The sequence below is a fragment of the Mytilus galloprovincialis genome, chromosome 4 (genome assembly GCF_965363235.1).
Source record: "Mytilus galloprovincialis chromosome 4, xbMytGall1.hap1.1, whole genome shotgun sequence".
In the NCBI taxonomy this organism is placed as follows: Eukaryota; Metazoa; Mollusca; class Bivalvia; order Mytilida; family Mytilidae; genus Mytilus; species Mytilus galloprovincialis.
This window is the reverse complement of record NC_134841.1, coordinates 7,039,711-7,052,178: the sequence shown is the minus strand read 5'-3', so window position 1 is coordinate 7,052,178 and position 12,468 is coordinate 7,039,711. Positions and strand designations below refer to the sequence as shown.

Below are 12,468 nucleotides of genomic sequence, written 5' to 3'. Positions count from 1 at the left end.
GCTGCGTATTTATACATCCCGTACAACCAAACTGACGCCCTCCTTCCTAGGATTTTTACTGATGACCATATACCAAAGTCGATCCTCCATAGAATTAATTCATGGAGTAGGTTTGTAGAGTGGGTCGACGAGGAGGAATTTGCTTTATAAATATGAATTGCATATCTTATTACAAAACAACTGACTAAGGGTATTTATGTTGTCCATAAAAAGGCAAAATTCCTGCACATTTTTGACATACTTAGACCATTGCCGGTCAATTTCCAACCGCTCCTCCCGGTCGGGGCCTTTGCGGTACCTACCAATCCGATTAGTAGTTAACTTGTCCTCAATGTGCATAAAACTATTTACACTGGACAGTAGTCGAAAACACATATTAACAGGGGTCGAATTTAAGCTTTATTGTGTAATGGCCAGTCGGACCAGTTGAATCAAACATCTACTGGTCCGGCTCCAAATCTACTGGTCCTGCAAAAATGACATTCATTTGACAAACACTAATATAATTGATGGATGTATAATTTTATATCATGCTTTCTTTTACATATGCTTTCCTCTCCTTTATTCCAGTAGATTATTAAGCTGTTCTGATTGTTCTCGATGAAGTACGGCTATTAATCAATTAATCATTCTTGCAGAAGTTAATGTGAACCTTTAAAAGTCGTGTCAAATAAACAACATATGACGTAACGTATTTATCATTTTGATGGTATTACAGCTATTATATCTTATCTCTCTCACTCGTTTGGTAATTAGTTATAGAAGTGCATTAGTTTTTAAATGGCTATAAAACTGGAAGATATAATGAGTTATCAAATATCAATATACGTTATTCCGAAAACATTATTCTAATAGTGCATTTTAAATAATTAAATATAACTCATAACCTACGATTCGTATAGAATAGAATAGAATAGAATAGAATAGAATATTTCTATTTCTTAAATTACAGGGCCCATAAAGGGCATAAAATCAGATACAATTGATTTACATAATTGGTAACAACAACAATAGAGGCATATACATATATATTTGGAATATAAGCATTGGTCAGAATCAAGCTAAAAACCACATATATATTGTGAATAAAAGAATAATAAAATTACATTATACATGTATATGTATTTATTCTCAAATTATTTACTTGACTTAGTGTCAGTGTTCATACCTGATCTCCTTAATTCAAAACAGTCACAAATATAACAGCCCAGTTTTTCCATAAGAGTAACATTTTCTTGGGTCAAGAGCCATAAAAATTTAGAAGATTTATTTAAATTTATAAAATTACAACAATTGTTAGAAATGTCTTGAAAAAAATCGTCCCTTTGAATATCATAAAGAGGGCATTCTAATGAGAAATGAAGCTCATCTTCAACTTTACCAAGTGAGCAATTAGAACAAAGACGCTCAGATCTTTCTATATGCTTTTTTGAATATCTGTCTGTCTCAATTTTTAAAGAGTGAGCACTTATTCTTAATTTACAAATTGACTGTCTTTTTTTTGAAGTCCTGCAATTCTAAATAATTTTCTTTTTTAAAACAATTTTTTATAGAAAAATAAGGGAGCTACCATTTGATTTTTATGGGGGGGGCTAGGATGAAAAATTTTGTCCTGTATTTTTTTTTAGTTCTAATCTCTGTCCTGCCTTTTTATTTTTCACTCTATTTGGTCCTGCCTTTTTTTTTTATTAGTTTATCCTGACTTTTTTTTACCTAAATTGTCATCCTGCCTTTTTTTTTTTTGCAAAGTGTCTCATCCTGCCTTTTTTTTTTACTCAAAACTCCTGTCCTGCCTATTTTTTTCAAATTTCATCCTAGCCCCCATAAAAATCAAATGGTAGCTCCCTAAGTACCAAGCTTCCCTTTTTGGGAGTTAATTGTTTGATACTTAAGTTTATTCCAAAATGTGAAATAACTTTTACATAGTTTATTTTTAACATACTGACATAAAGAACCAATTGATTGGTCAAAATTTGGTAATTCAATCTCTCTCTGAATATAATCTATACTAGAATACCATGTATTTACATTAGAGCTATGTAACTGTTTACAACATATAAATGCATCAAATAATAATCCTTCTTTCAAATGTTCCAGTCTATGACAATATTTTAACATTGATAAAATTATAGTAAAATACATAGGAAATCTACCAAGCTCTGACATTACAGCTATATTACTTGACTTTCTGTTTACACCAAGAATATATTTCATAAATTTGGTATGAGCTTTACCAAAGACTTTTTCTAATATATAATCATTATCTTTTTTACAAGCAGCTGAATCCGTTCTAAACATTACCCATATTACACTGCCATATAATAGTATGAGTTTAATTGTATGATCATAAAGATGTAAAAAAGTGTCAATACTAGGGTTAGATGATGACAAGCATCTCTGTAGCTTAAAACAAGCTTTTAAAGATTTGTTGTATAATTCATCTTTACACTGCTTAAATATACCACTAGATGTAAATGTGATTCCAAGATATCTATATAATTTTGCACTTTCGATCTCTTTACCTCCAAAATGTAAACAGCATTTTAAAAATTTTCCTGGCTTGTTAAAAATTTTACTTTTTGTCTTTTTTAAATTTACATCAACACACCATTCTAAACAATATTCATGTAACATATTAATTCTCTTTTGCAAGCCTTCCTGTGTTTCTGAAAAAATTACTACATCATCAGCATACATAAGACAATCTACTCTACGGTTATTAATATTTACTGGATCAGGACAAGACAAAAACTTGTCAGGTAGATCATTGATAAATATTTTTAAAATATTTGGGCTTAAAACATCACTTTGTCTAACCCCTATAAATGATTTAAAACATGGAGTCATTTCATTATCAATTTTAACACAGAGGTCACTTTTATTATACATATCTTTAATGATAGAATGAAACTTTCCAGTAATATTGTTTGTTAAAAGCTTATATCTGATACCCTCATGGATCACTTTATCAAAAGCCTGTTTAAAATCTACAAAACAGGCAAATAGTTTACCCCCCTTTTTACTTATATATTTATCGATAATGGTTTTTAACACAAAAACATGATCAGATGGTCTTCATTTTTTTGAAAATCCAATTTGACATGGATTAATCACCGATTCTTTTACCAAAAATTTATCTAGTCTGTTATTCAAAAAAGTATAAAATCAGGAGATGTGAAATAATTGCCAATAAGATAACTATTCAACAGAGTCAAAATGAAGAGGACACATCCAGCAATATGTCAGTGTACGGCATTTAACACATAGCAAATTCTCTAACAAACTATTAAAGTTTAAAGTATCGATATGAAAAAATGTTCGAAACACTTCAATCGTTAAAAATACGGTATTGTTTATGACTTATGATGGCGGATCCAGAAATTTTCATAAGGGGACCCACTGACTGCCCTAAGAGGGGCCCACTCGAGTCATGCTTCGGTGATTCCCTTTATAATCAACCAATTCTGTTTCCACAAAAGGATCCACTCATGACTTAACAATTAACGAAAAATAAATATAACGGACAGCAACCACCGACTAATATTTTTCCAATTTTATTAAATTTCATTGAATTACAGGCTTCGGACAGGTACTATTGGTTGTGTTGCTGTTACATGTTTGTGAGCACACAACCCTTCTCTTAACCTAGGGAGGTTGTGCACCAAGCTGATCACAACTTAAAGAAGTTGTTTGAGTCGTCAGATTGGCACGAATTTAAAAAAAACTAATATGCAGACAAATGACAAAAAATACCGATCTAGGGTAACTCACAGTTATTGAAAGCTAGTGCAAAGTCCACAACAACTGATAAATAATTCGTGGTCTGCCAGACTAAAGTACTCATCAGTACACTTCCAAAGAATATAGGACGAAAACGTCTTAAACAGTTTTAGAAAAGCATATCATTGTGCAATGCCAAAATATCAATATTATGTAAGACCAAACGGCATTTTTAAGGTAAAACAGACATTTTGCCTTACAACATGCAACGCGGCCCACGAGTTATTACAGGGGTTCATCACGTGCAGAGAATGTTGCACTCCCACTTCACGTCCAATTCTGACTGGAAGTAGCTGCATGCTTGTACAAAGTTGATTGTCGTACGATAAGTTACAAATACGCAAATAAAAAATCCCGTTTCCCTTTTATTCGCTATTTAAAACGGTGGTTTGATTTAGTTTGAAGGGAGCTTGCCATCTTCTTATTGAGCTACATATTTGATAAATGCATATAATTTTTACAAGCCTCAGTCTAACCGTTGGCTAACTAGTCCTCAACTTTTTAAATTCCTGGATTCGCTCCTGAAAAGCGTGCCATTATTGAAACTCCTCGTGCATGGAGTTATCTAGTCCAAATAATTATGACGTCTGGCAAGGCTATTTAAATTTTTTTCTGGGACGCCTTCCTACGACGTTGTAGGAAGGCGTCCCAGAAAAATAATAAAATAGCCTTGCCAAAATTCTAAAATGTTGTGCCAAAACCGGCTACGGTAATGTATGTCTGGGATAAACAAAAAATCCTTAGTATTTCGATTAATGCATACTGTTGCAACAGTAAATTTATGAAAATTACCCTATATTTGATATTCAAGTCAACTCCGAAGTGCTGACTACTGGGCTGGTGGTACCCTCTTGAACGAAACGTCCACCAGCAGTGACATCCACCCAGTGATGTAAATAGTTATCAAAGGGATCAAGTGCTATAATTTGATTCGCCAGACGCCCGTTTTGTCTACATAACACTCATAAATGACGCCAAAAATCAAAATAGTTAGGAAGCACGGTGACCTATAGTTGTTCATTTCTGTGTCATTTTGGCCTCTTGGGGAGAGTTGTCATTTTGGCAATATTACCACATCTTCTTTTTTATAGGTAATATATGCCTAGGATAATAAAACACTTAGTATTTCAAATGGTTTCAAATTCGTCTATTTCTTGGTGTTGATAACGAATATTCGAACGAAAATCGTTCCAACAAAGAAACAAACTCAATTATTATACAGTGTAAACAAACACAAAAGTACTCTGTTAAAACTAATGGGCAAATTTTTATGTTGTATAATAAACAAATATATTTTATCATACGTTTTAACCTCTCCACATTGGAATAGAAAAAATTGAAATCACAAAAATACTGAACTCCGAGGAAAATTCAAAGCGATTTGTCAACAAAACAAACAGACATAATAGGTTAAAATGTCAAAAAGTGGGGCACAGCAGTCAACGTTATGTTGTCTTATTACTATAAAAACAAATCAGTATGTAAATTGTTCTTATTTTATCTGACAATATTTTCCTATCCTGCTTTATATGCGCTAGAACCAATTAATTCAATGTAACGTTGCTGATGTATACGGCTTACAAAAGCAATTATTTAATTCTTATCTCTAGTTATAACTTGTTTGAAACATAAGTTTACTCTTTCTGTCGATGTATGATTTATTTATCAATATAATAGTTATTATAAATGTCGTGACATGTTAATGCACTTAATGAGGAAGAAGTTAAATACCATAGCAATCCCAATTCATCAGGTAAATAATGCAAAATCCAAAAGGTTTGAATGTTCAAAAATGTATAAAAGATGGTAAATAAAGGCAACAGTTGTATACCGCTGTTCGAAATTCATAAATTGATTGAGAAAAAAACAAATCCGGGTTTCAAACTAAAACTGAGGGAAACACATCAAATATAAGAGGAGAACTACGACACAACACAAACACTACATTAAAATGTAACACACACAGAAACGAACTATAATATAACAATGGCAATTTTCCTGACTTGGTACGTAAACAGGACATTTTAAGAAAAAAAAATGGTAGGTTAAACCAGGTTTTGTGGCATGCCAAACCTCCGTAAGTCATTAGAGATCGAAAATATTATCAAGCAGAAAAATATCAACTAGAGTTTCGATGATTGATGAGTTCTAACGTTATGGTATGACTAACTTACTACAAAATGGATTTTTTTCTAATGAATATTTTTATAAATATTTTTTTACTCCCTACATTTTGACTTTTTCAACTTGGCGACATATATTTCCCTTAAAGTTAACAGTCGATACTAAATATACCATTCGCTTATCGATTCATAGAATTTTTCATTTTGACAGCATTATAGGCGTTTCGCCTATTGTCATTTTTATTAAAAAAAAATAAATTTTATAAAACAGTCCATTTATATTGGACGATTTGCAATTACATGTATATTTCAAATGCATAGTCTAAAATAATATATACATTTGAAGTCCTTGTTTCAATATTATGCATGTAAGCACAAACCCTCTTTCAATGAATAAAACGCTGGCTTTGAATATGATGGCATATGAAGCTGTGGACAAAAGACAGAGACCCGGGTGCTTCTGGATTGTGCTACATAAAATTATGGTGTTCGCATTGAGAATATAGGAATTTTTTTATTATAAAATGTTGGTCTTTAATAGATACTAATCTCCCGTTCTGATGGGTGGTAATGTTTGATTTTTTCAGTTTTGATGGTATTTCTCTTCAGTATTTTTTTAATACTTTTATAGTTCCCAACCGAACCTCATTGGTACTTTCCAGATGAAAATCACAGTTTGTATCAGACTTCATTGTTACAAGAAGAGCATTTTTTTACTTATTCAGTGGTAGAATTTTATCTATATAAGCGAACGTAAAATTTAAGTAGGACAAAAAAAGGTAACTTTGTCCTGTAGTCGAACCCTTTGTGCTAAGAACTTTTCAGTGTATATATTTCATAGAATAGTATGACTTCCATTTTCGCTGAACTGATATAAAGGTTTAAGGACCCAGCCAAATCCCGCCTCCGGTAGCGGGTTTCTTCTCTCGCTTTGTTGAAAACCATTGGTGGCCTTCATCTGTTTACTGCTCTTAGCCGGGTTATTGTCTCTTTGACACATTCCCCGTTTCCATTTGAATTTTATTTTATATAAACTAATTTGACTGAAAAATACTCATCAAAGATACCTGGATTATAATTTTGTACACCCGACGTACTTTTCGTCCCCATAACAATAAGCAGTCTACAGTGACGATTGGAATAGAACAGTTGGAAGGCCAAATAAAATACGAAGTTAGAGCATTTGACACCGGAAATTCCCCCAAGTTGTACCAAATAAGACAAAGGTTATAATATCTTAGAATTTCATTAACAGTATAAATTTACAGAAAAATAGCATATCAATGATATGTCATGTCAACACAAAAGTGCTAACTATACTGGGCTGATGATACGCTCATGGACAAAAGTGCTAACTACTGCATGGGCTGATGACATGTACACCAGCGGTGGCATTAACCTTTTTTTGTAAAGTCGATGATTTATAGAGGCAACAGTATTGACTAATGTCTGAATCGCAAGCTCAAAAGTGGTTTATTATGTTTTTAATTTGCCTTTCTTTTCTTTTTTGGTGTAAAAAGGGGCGGGGTCTTCATGTTGTGTGTTTGGTTTTAGTTTTCGTTTGATGGTTGTGGTTTTCTTCCCGGTTTATTTCGTTTCGTTTTTTGAGGGGGTATGCGTAGAAAGAGTAATTTGGGTGTCCTTCTTGTGTCATCTGGTCAAAATTATTACACTTATCGTAGGCCTGTGTGCATTCTCGGAAATCAATATTTCAAAAGAAAAAAAATAGCTTTGTTCTCGTGATATTTCATTTTGACTGGCATGATGATGACTTAATGAAACAGTGGCACACAATCGTAAAGATCATAGAAAAATTAGTGGTAGATGTCACAGACAAACCCAGGACCACAGCTGTGTTAAATCTTAATAAGACCATTTATTACGTCCATTTATTTGGGTAGAAAAAAATATTAAGTATTCAGATCAAACAACATTTTATAAACAGTTTTAAATATACATAAAATGTCTGTTAATGCAGAGAATTATTTTTTTCCCAATTCCTCATTCTTCCATATTCATTGCACATCCATATTTCTGAAACTGCAAAACGATAAGTTGTGATAAACAACATCTTAAAACAAAAATAATACAGCAAGACCCTATATTTTTGTTGAGGCTTTTTGGCCGATTTTCTTACTTGTATTGTTTGCTATCAGCTGTACATACTGTTTACACTATAATATATATTCTTTCAATAATGTTTAGTAAATAAACAAAATAAAACACATTATGTATACGATGTCAATGTGTGGAGTTTTGTTGCAGAGAAGAAAACATACCCAAAATCACTGTCCTTTGGCCTTACAAATGTGATACCCTGCTTGTTCTATCTTTATGAGAACAATCCAGAGTCCATATCAAAGGTTGGCATGGGTGTTCTTGCTGATTCCAATGCTTGAGAACCGGTTGCTTGAGATGGTATTCATTACAATGGAAAAGTTCACAGCGTTTTAACCAATTTTTCAAGTTTTTCGACAAAATTCTTCGATCTGCTCTACTGACAGGAGAACCAAGAGAATCAGTTGTGTATATGCTAGCTGCACTGCTTCTCTCTGTTTTTGTTACAGAGTCTGTTAGATAATAATATGAATCTTATTTGCTAACATAGATTGATTTTCTACCTCCGATCAAATACGTACAATCAAATGTTATTATAATCTATAGTTGACGGACGTGACTATCTGATTATGGCTTCCCAGATGGACAATGCCTTAACGTGTGTGCGTCGTCTCCAGTACCTCCACATCTCGAACAAATATGGCGCCATAAAATTGGACAACGGACAATATTGTCTTTATCCTTTAAACAATGACTGTGGGCGAATTGTTTACCTTCTCCATTTTGCCGACAAAATGCACAACCACTCGAATTCGACGAGTTACATTCAGTTTTATGTGTTTTATGTGTGAGATAGCTTTTTGTTTCATCCTCGAGCAACATGTAACAGTCAGTTCCATCAGAAATTATCTCTCTTCCCTGTTCACTTGCTGGTGACATCACAACTGAATTTTGGTTGGCGTTCGTTGCTTTTAACTCTTCCGAGAGATTCTGTATCCGAAGTAATGTCAAACGAAATACGTTTAATTCACTGATGGCTTTAGATTCACTCTCCGGGATAAAATAGTATTTATATGTTCCTCTGTCCAGCCATTCTTGTGAATTTCTTTTCATAAGTTCGCACAAAACGTCGATTTCTTTGTTATTTGTCGTATTCATTTGTATGTATCAGATTGCCTTCCTTTATTCAAATGATAAAATAATATCAGTTTAAAATTTTGGAAATTTGTGAAATTTATTTTTAGATTGACCTTTTTGATCTTCCTATGCTTTACATTTCTTTGTTTGTGTTACATTGATGATTGATGTTTTGATCATTGAGAGATAAAAACACGTGCACCTTCAGTGTTTCATAAACAGTAGATAAATAAAGATTTTTTTACATTTGAAGTTACAAAAAACAAAAACAATTGTACAATCACAATTTAAGTGATTAAAATCAAAATTATAACACAAACAAATATGAAATAGATCAAATAGGAACGCAAAGTCAAATTAGAAATGACAGTGACAGTTTTTTAATTGTGTTTTTTACCATAATGATGATAAAAAAAACCTGGTAAATTTCATTTGAATAAATCGCATAACAAATTTAAAATTCCCTTGTTAGTATGAAAGACAGTGGCGGATCCAGGGGAGGGTTCCGGGGTTGGAAACCCCACTTTTTATGGACGATCAATGCATTTGAATGGGGACATATAGTTGGACCCCCCTCCCCCCTTATTAGAATGGCTGGATCCGCCACTGAAAGAGGTTACTATAGAAGTGCTCTTCTATTTCACGAAGACGGTCGCAAATACAAGACAAAATCAATCTATGGTTTTGGTGTCTGAGAGTATAAACTATAAAGCGGAGAAAATTTTGTAATTTATTACAAAAGCTTATGATGAAACTCATTCAGACAGAATTGATCTTATGTTCTTAAATCTATTTTTTAATAGTATTCCCGTATTTGAATTCCTCTTCGGCGTCCCGACTTTTCCGAATTCATTGTACATCGGAAAAACCTCACATTTGTGCAGAAAGAATACTCTATAATTGAATAATCATATTTTTGTTAAAAAGAAAAAGTTTATTTTCGTTTCTAAAACTAGAAAAATATGCAGATTTCGCAAAATTGTATCATGCTAAAAATGTGTGAGGGAAAAACTCTGAAATGTATGTAACTATGCAAAGAGTTTATATTCTGAAAGTGCATGATTTAAAAAAAAATTCATTAAGCTTTAAAAAATAATATATATAATTAGAGGCTCTCGAGAGCCTGTGCCGCTCACCTGACTCTACTTTGGTTTTGGAAATCATGTAAAAATAGATAAAATCATCAGATACCAAAAAAGTAACACTTGGTCAGCACCTCATAAGGAACATTCATGCCATGTTTGGTTCCATTCCATTCAGTTGTTCTCTTAAAGAAGACATTTGAATGTATTGTCCATATTGTCTTATGTTAAACGAAGTCCTATGCTATTGGCCATCTTGGAGGATGGATCGGCTTCAAAATAACAACACTTGGTCAGCACTTCATAAGGAACATTCATGTCATGTTTGGTTTCATTCCATTCAGTGATTCTATAAAAAGACAGTTGTATGTATTTCCCATAGGGTCCTATGTTAAACTAAATCCCCCCACTGGTGGCCATCTTGGTTGGTGTATCGGCTTTAAAAGTAACAAAACTTGGTCAGCACCTCATAAAGAACATTCATGCCATGTTTGGTTTCATTCCATGATGTGGTTCTCTAAAAGCAGACATTTATATGTATTTCCAATTGTCCTATTTTAAACTAACTTACGGCCCCGCGGTCGGCCATCTTGGAAGACAGATAAGCTTCAAAGTATTAACAATAATTGGTCAACACCTCAGTCATAAGGAATATTCATGCCATGTTTGGATCTATTCCATTCAGTAGTTCTCTAGAAGAAGTTCAAAATGTAAAAAGTTTACGACGTCGATAGACGCCAAGTAAAAACTTAAAGATATCATAAAATGAGTTAAATATATATGATATGCAGTAACTTTGAAGAATAGTCTTAGCTCAACAACTCTACCAATGTTAGAACATTCAGCTCCTTTTTGAAAGTTGAAAATCCCAAACCTTGATATACAATATTTAAGTTATCAAGCAAAATATTTTCAAAAAATGAAATATTTTTGTATGTTATGGAAAACAGTATTGGCTCAAAAGAAATTAAATTATAAATGAGTAACAGTAACAAGTGAAGCTCTGTACTTATTTAAAACAATTTGCTTAACATCTAGACATGTATAAATGTGTCAAGCCTTTTGTTGATTACAACATTTGACAACCCCCATTTTCCCCCCAAACCTAACAACTTTTTAAATCTATTTTCTATAGATTTCAGGTTTAATTTGATAATCAGCTTTTGAAAAGGACAAGGTATAATCAATGCTTTTCTTATGCATAATTATGAATATGTGTAACCTCAAAAAAATAAACGGCAATACATTTATTAAAAGAATATATATGTTATTGCAGTTGCGTTTCAAAACCCATTATATGTATGAATTTATTCTTCCATACAAAATTGAAAATACAAATTGTTGAGTTGTTAACTAGTAATTTTTGGACCAATAAAAAACTAAATTAGTCCCAAGTTTCCGATTAAATATATAATTTCTTGGCAATCTAGCGTGCAATGCAATAAGAAAAAACCTGTAATCACCATGGAAAAAACGAATTTCATTCTGAATTGTTTTGTGATCGCTGTTTAACTAATATTTTCAACAATTAAGAAGAATAATTTTGAATGCCACTTCTGGTGGAGTTTTTATTCCCAAAAGGATTCACCAGCACATAAGTCATCTCTTCTGTGTTGACATGAATTATATTGATGTGGTCATATAAAAATTAACTGTTTACAAAACTTTTTATTGGAGCGTCTTTTGTATACGAAACGCGCGTCAAAGGCCGACAGACTTGCTCGGGAAAGTTTTTGGATAAGAAAGCTCAGGACAGTTTCCCCAGAGGGCATTAATGAAAAAACATAGAAGAGTCACTCATTTTCCCTACCATCACTAATTTTCCTGCCATCACTTGTGTCCAGTAACTCCGGCTGCCGTACTGGACTCTTACACTTTTCAGGAATTTTTGAATTATACTAGTTTTAATTACAGTTGGCAGGGATGTGTAAATACGCAGTCTAGTCACTTCAAGATAAGAAAAATGAGTAATAACTTGAACGTGGCTAGACTGGGTATTTACACATCCCTGCCAACTGTAATTAAAACTAGTATAATTCATAATCCGTTTATTTTTTTGAGGTTACACATATTCATAATTATGCATAAGAAAGGCATTGATTATACCTTGTCCTTTTCAAAAGCTGATTATCAAATTAAACCTGAAATCTATAGAAAATAGATTTAAAAAGTTGTTAGGTTTGGGGGGAAAATGGGGGTTGTCAAATGTTGTAATCAACAAAAGGCTTGACACATTTATACATGTCTAGATGTTAAGCAAATTGTTTTAAATAAGTACAGAGCTTCAC

The 12,468-nt window shown here is 32.7% G+C and overlaps 1 long non-coding RNA gene across 1 annotated transcript; it reads right to left on the bottom strand.

The window, feature by feature from the left end:
* Window positions 1–7,820: 7,820 nt before the first annotated feature.
* LOC143070473 (uncharacterized) lies at window positions 7,821–10,815 on the bottom strand. Its single transcript, XR_012976538.1, has 2 exons — window positions 10,235–10,815; window positions 7,821–9,141 (listed from the first exon to the last, which is right to left on the bottom strand). It is a non-coding gene; the product is annotated as an uncharacterized LOC143070473 (long non-coding RNA).
* Between the last annotated feature and the right edge of the window lie 1,653 nt (window positions 10,816–12,468).